The sequence below is a fragment of the Salvelinus sp. IW2-2015 genome, linkage group LG23, assembly GCF_002910315.2.
Source record: "Salvelinus sp. IW2-2015 linkage group LG23, ASM291031v2, whole genome shotgun sequence".
Lineage (NCBI taxonomy): Eukaryota > Metazoa > Chordata > Actinopteri > Salmoniformes > Salmonidae > Salvelinus > Salvelinus sp. IW2-2015.
The window spans coordinates 29,273,676-29,279,747 of NC_036863.1; the positions used below are offsets into that span (position 1 = coordinate 29,273,676).

The 6,072-nt window shown below is 41.8% G+C and overlaps 1 pseudogene; it reads left to right on the plus strand.

The window, feature by feature from the left end:
* Positions 1–6,072, plus strand: part of LOC111950285 (atrial natriuretic peptide receptor 1-like) — a 66,321-nt pseudogene that overhangs the window by 1,054 nt on the left and 59,195 nt on the right.

Sequence of the window (6,072 nt, forward strand, 5' to 3'; positions counted from 1 at the left end):
AAGGCTAATAGCTTTAAAAAAAACAGGCATACCGTCCTTATAACGTTTTAGGTTTTGTTATGTATACATTTAGAAGTTTTAAATATGTGTTATCTACTAGAAAAAGCCTTTATCTGATTTCAGACATCAGTTTATCATAACCCTATGCGCTCTATTACTCAATTGTTTGTTTTTTTGATAAAATACTTTATAAACAAGATGTAGCCTATAGCTTCAAATGAATCAAAGTAATTGCCCTCAGATTGAACACTGTTCTATCTAGCCTACATGCATGTGAAAATGGCATGCAAGGCAACTTCGATTATTGCTTAATTGTTTAGGTATTTGGTGGTGTACCAGGCTTTGATGCTAAACAAATCTCAACGAGTGCAGTTTAACAGTTAAATCAATGCATATCATGTCAGGTGCAAGCACAATGATCTACCAGTTTGATAGAGGCAATTAACAACCATGTAATTGTCTAAGAAAGTTCACCTTCACTATAACTTACTAAAGGAAGCTGTGACAAGTATTTTGTCACACATGTTGACATTCTTTGATGCATGGTTAATTATTCTGTTTATATTCTCAACTCCTGAGTATAAATCTGATTTGAGGGATCAGAACTGCCCAGTAACTCAGTAACTTTAGTCTGGTATAAGGGAGTCACCCTCTCACAGATGTTCTATAACATGGTAGTGCAAAGGCCATTCAAACGTGACATGAAGAAAAATAGTTTGAGGGAATTCAGTTGTGACGAAGCAAAACAGCTCTTTGAACAGAGTTGAACAGACATGAAGAGACTTAAAACTGAGCCTTTTGTGTGTGTGTGTGTCTCTGTGTACAAATGTCTTCCTATGTCTCCCTCTTTAGCTCGACAGGATAAATAATTCACAAGGACATTATTCAGCAGCCTAGCAGGATGAGGATGGAGGGAGTGAAACTGTTGCTGGTTCTTCTTCTGCTGCTGGGTGCCTGTCTCCAGTGGGTCCAGTCTGGCAAGTCCTCCCAGCACCGTGATTCACACCGACGCCCCAGAGAGCACCGGGACCATCGGCAGCACGGGAACATCACGCTGGCCATCATCCTACCACAGAGAAACACTGCCTACCCCTGGGCCTGGCCCCGTGTGGGTCCGGCTCTGGACCGAGCCATCAACACCATCAACGCTGACCCAGCGCTCCTCCGTGGCCACCACCTGGGTTACGTGTTTGAGAACAGCGAGAACGAAGAAGGCATCTGCTCTGAGTCCATCGCCCCACTCATGGCTGTTGACCTCAAGTTCGCCTACGACCCTTGGGCTTTCATTGGGCCGGGCTGTGACTACACCTCCTCCCCAGTGGGCCTCTTCACCACCCACTGGGACATCCCCATGGTAACTGCGGGCGCCCCAGCCGTGGGCTTCAACGGCATCAACATGTACCCGTCCATCACCAACACGGGCCCCACGCACAAAAAGCTGGGCAAGTTCGGCCTCCATATCTGCAAGCACTTTGAGTGGAAGGAGCAGGTGCTGCTCATGTTCAGTGACAACAAGAAGGATGACCGGCCGTGCTACTTTGCTGTGGAGGGCCTCTACACAGAGCTGCACTTGAACAACATCACCTCGGTGGACCTTGTGTTTGAGGAGAACACTGGACCAGTCAACTACTCTGACCTGCTCCACAACATCAAGCAAGATGGCCGAGGTGAGTCCCCTATGTTCACTACACTTTATTCACAGCTTTGTATTCTACATATTGTGAGAGCAAATCCGTTAATGTTCAGTGGGTTGGCACAGTGGAACTTATTTCATTATGGTTAGCCTAAGAACAGCCTAAAAAGAACATTCTTGGAGCATGTTATTTATTCAGCCGAAGCCCTCATGACATAGATTTCTTAGAATTTGTTTGACACAGCTGTACAAAAATAGCTAAACTGTATGTGCTTGTTTTCACATTTACGATTGCATGTGTGTCTCACTTATTACCTATGATATTTGATGGCCCCTGCCCTCTGAATGATTCGTAGCAGCATGGCTTGTTAAGCGTGGATATTAGCTTTTGATCGTTGCTGCAGGGCATGAATGCGCCGGCAGCCTGAGCAAGAATTATGAGCTCAATCGATGCTTTGCAGTTCAGACAACTCACTGCTGCAAATGGCCTGTCCCCAGGACAGACAGAGATAATAAGATCGGCGTCATTTGATGATACAGCAGTTTTATGGACCCCTCAAATTTTGTCCATCGAATGAAAAAAGAAATATATATATATATATAGATATATATTTTTTAAAATATTTCTTATAAATATTTCTTTTAAATTCCACTGTATTTTGGTTCAGTTTACCCTTCTGCTGCCTTTGAGGAAATGGGCACAGTGAGTACTGTACAAAGCAAATATAATTCATTGCTACTCCAATCTATCACTTTCTTTGCAAAGTCAAGTGAGTCAACAAATAGATAGATAAGCCTCTCGATTGGTTCCCTATGAGCTTCCCTCTCCCGTTCCCACACGGGTATAAAAACGTCTCCAGAGAAGACATTTATTAACAGAGGTCAAGAGCCCTGCGACCTTATAAGGGAGCTGCAGTCAACATATCAGATCTGTAGGTATTTCCTGCTAAACAGACTCCGTCATTGGGCTAATTACCCTGGCCCTTTGCTTTTTGTTGGTCTGCAGTTCATCATATTTAACCAGAGGTGAGCAAATTATGGACTTAGTCAAATTAGGGATTTGTTCAAACAAAACTGGTAATCCATGTCCTGGAACAAATATTAAATATGAGTCTTTTTGTTCAACAAGAAAGCTGGGAGACTTAACATGTTTCTTTTTGTTTTCACACTGTGAACTTTGTTGTTTTGGTTACGTGGACCCAAATGTGTACTTTATGGAGCGCCAGAATACTGTTGTCTTTGGCTTATTCCAAATTCACAGTCAACAGGGTGTGATTGATTAGGGCTTTTAGTTAAGGTTGTCTGACTGAGATCTGGTAGAATGGCCACACTAATTTGAAAAAGGACATGGGACCAGAGCTGATTGTAAAGCCATGCATTTTGATGGAGTGTAGTTGACCTGTGTGTGCAGACCTTATGAGTTGTTTTATGTATTTAGGTTAAAGGGGCAATCTGCAGTTGCTACATCCATGTTTGGACTTATAAATTAATTATATGTACTCATTGATTCTTGAAGAATATAACTTATAAATGCCTCATTTATAAGCAAAGTAAATATAAACTATATAGCCTCAAAACATGGTTAAATATATTATTTTGATATCATGGATGGTCAGTCCTTGCATCCATAGCTCTGTCTATGAATTTGAGAGTGGTTACATTTCTCCAGCCCCATCCCTTAGCTTTTTACCGAAACAGGGACCGGAGATGACTTTATTGTTTTAACTACTGATTGCCACTTTAAAGTGTCTGTTTGGCATTAACAGTCAGGAAATGTTTAACCCAAAGACCTTCGTAGACATATGTTTTTTATTGCTCATACACCTGCCTGGGAAAAAGCCATCATAGGGGATGCAATTGTTCATTAGATTGGGACCGGTGTAAAATATAATTCATATCTGAGTAAAAAGGCAGTTTCCTGAATATAACCTCCGCCATGGCCCAGTTAGGAATCAAAATAAACTAAACTCCCACGGTATTTATCAGAAAATCTCCTATGCTTGAAACAGCCATTTGTACAACTCCATTTAGAAGAATACCCATGGAAGAGTTATAGTGGAAATATGACTGACTCAAAGGAGAAAAGACTAAGTCATAAAGTAGCAAGTGGAACATTTGGGTTAGCCTACACAGTATATGAGAGTACAAAAATACTTCCTGATTGTAACTCTGTTCTGTCAGAGCACACAATCAGCAGCTGATTTACATGTTGTTGTGGTGGTTGTCAGTTTGTTTCAGAACAGCAGATGGTTTGAGGATCAGACAGACCTGCTTTATATTCAGATTTCATGCATTGCTTTTCTCCACGTGTGGAAACTCTTTTCACAGCTCAGAGACAAGTAATACCACAACAACACCAACACTCATCTCACGCTATGGTTGGAGAGAGTGAGGGGCAGGAGTGCTTAATGTGCAAAAAAATAATAATGTGTGTGGGGTGCGAAAAGATAATGTAACAACCTCCCCAGCCCACCGTAACACATAGACACACATCTGTCACACTCACCAGCAGTAATGTGACCTTTTCCTCAGCACTCATCAAGAGAGAGGAAGCCTTTCACAATATGTCCCCCCACCTCACCACCCCCTGCCGCCATCCCCAGGGACCAATAAATAAATACCCACACCATTATGATGAGGAAATGACGCCAGAGACGGTTTGCGTGCTGCAGGAACCTCAGTCTGTTGTTTGGGTGCATTCATTGTCTCACCAACTGTTGCTTCTCTCAATTGCCCCCTTTACTGAAAAATAACATGGCTTGGATTGTTTTGGACTGGTTTCATTGTTGCTTCAGGGGCCTTAACAATAATCCAGGAAAAAAAGACTGAAAGTGTGGTCTCTCATATCTCTTTGTGTGTGTCTACACCCAAAAATGAAAATGTCTTAGATTTTCCACAGACCTCAAAAGTGGTCTCCTGATGTGGTTTATGCATTGTTGTGGTTTTAGAACAGGGATGGGCAACTGGCAGCCGCATTTGAAGGCAATCGAATCAACCCCCCCCCCTCAAAAAAGTATATATTTTTTTGAACTCAGTCGAGGTCTCAACTTACTTGAGTTAAAATACTAGAATATACAAGGTGCAATTTCTAAATATGGTTGTGGATCAGCTGTTTTTCTCTTGTTTTGTCAGTCACTGATAGTCAGTCAATTAGCCCATGTCAGCTAAAATTATTTTAGATTGCTAAATTAGTTTAGCTGCCAGCTATCTATACTTGTTACGCATGGATGTGGGTGTGCAGAACCGTGAGCAACCTGTGGCCCCTCATGATGAGTTCAGATTTTTGTGGCCCCCACCCCTATCAAAGTTGCCCATCCCTGACTTAGAACATCCAGTTTTGTTGATTATGTATAATAAAAAAACGGATTTTGAGAGCGAAAACCTAAAAATAGGGGAAACAAAACTGAGAAAAATAAATTTGGGAAACACTAAACAGAATTAGTCAAGAAATAAAACAGATTTTATAGGAACAGTACAAATGCCCTTTAGCTGATTGAGCACTTTGACCCCCTGTTCCAGCTCCTTTCAAAATAGGATCCCTACCAAACCACCACTGCTGCACTGCAGGGAGCAGGATGGAGATGGTGGTGTATTGAATATTGATCAAGTTTAGGGGTTTAAATAACTCAACGTTGGTAACTCATCATATAACTTGTAGAAGAGCTAAGCCCAGTGGACTGGGTGGGTGTACATGGTGTGTGAAATTTAATAAGGGGCCATTTTCTGAAATGTCAAAAAGATTTAGTCAACAACAACAACAGAAAATCAGCCATTTGTTTCCCCCAAGAGTCCTTTCTTGAGCACAGCATTTATCAGATGCAATAATTATAACCATAAATATAATAATGGAGATAATCTTATACAGAAAGGAAGAGTTGAATATTGTGAAGGGTCATGCATATTTTATGAGTGGATTTGCACAGTCGACTGCACTTCTTGTCAATTATTTTGGTGTTAATTCCTTAAAATTAACCTGTTAATGTTGTTTCCTGTCAGAAATGGTGTTTCTGGGAGTAACAAAGCTCTGTCTCTGTGATGGTAGTGTAACAGTGTTGCTTCCGTTCCTCTCCTTACCCCAACCTGGGCTCAAACCAGGGACCCTATGAATATATCGACAACTGTCACCCAGGAGGCATTGTTACCTATTGCTCCACAAAAGCCGCGGGCCCTTGCAGGGCAAGCGAAACAACTACTTCAAAGTTTCAGAGCGCGTGACATCACTCATTGAACGCCATTTCACATAGGCTCCAGTAGGAGTAGTTCTCCTCTGAGGAGGTTGGCCTACATAGACTAATCGATAAATGAATGCTGTGTGTGGAAGGAGCACAGTTTATTTCAGGACAGCTCTGTTTGGTTAGCTGTTTTTTAACATCTGGAATAGTAATCTTCCCCACATTGTGTGTGTGTGTGTGTGTGTGTGTGTGTGTGTGTGTGTGTGT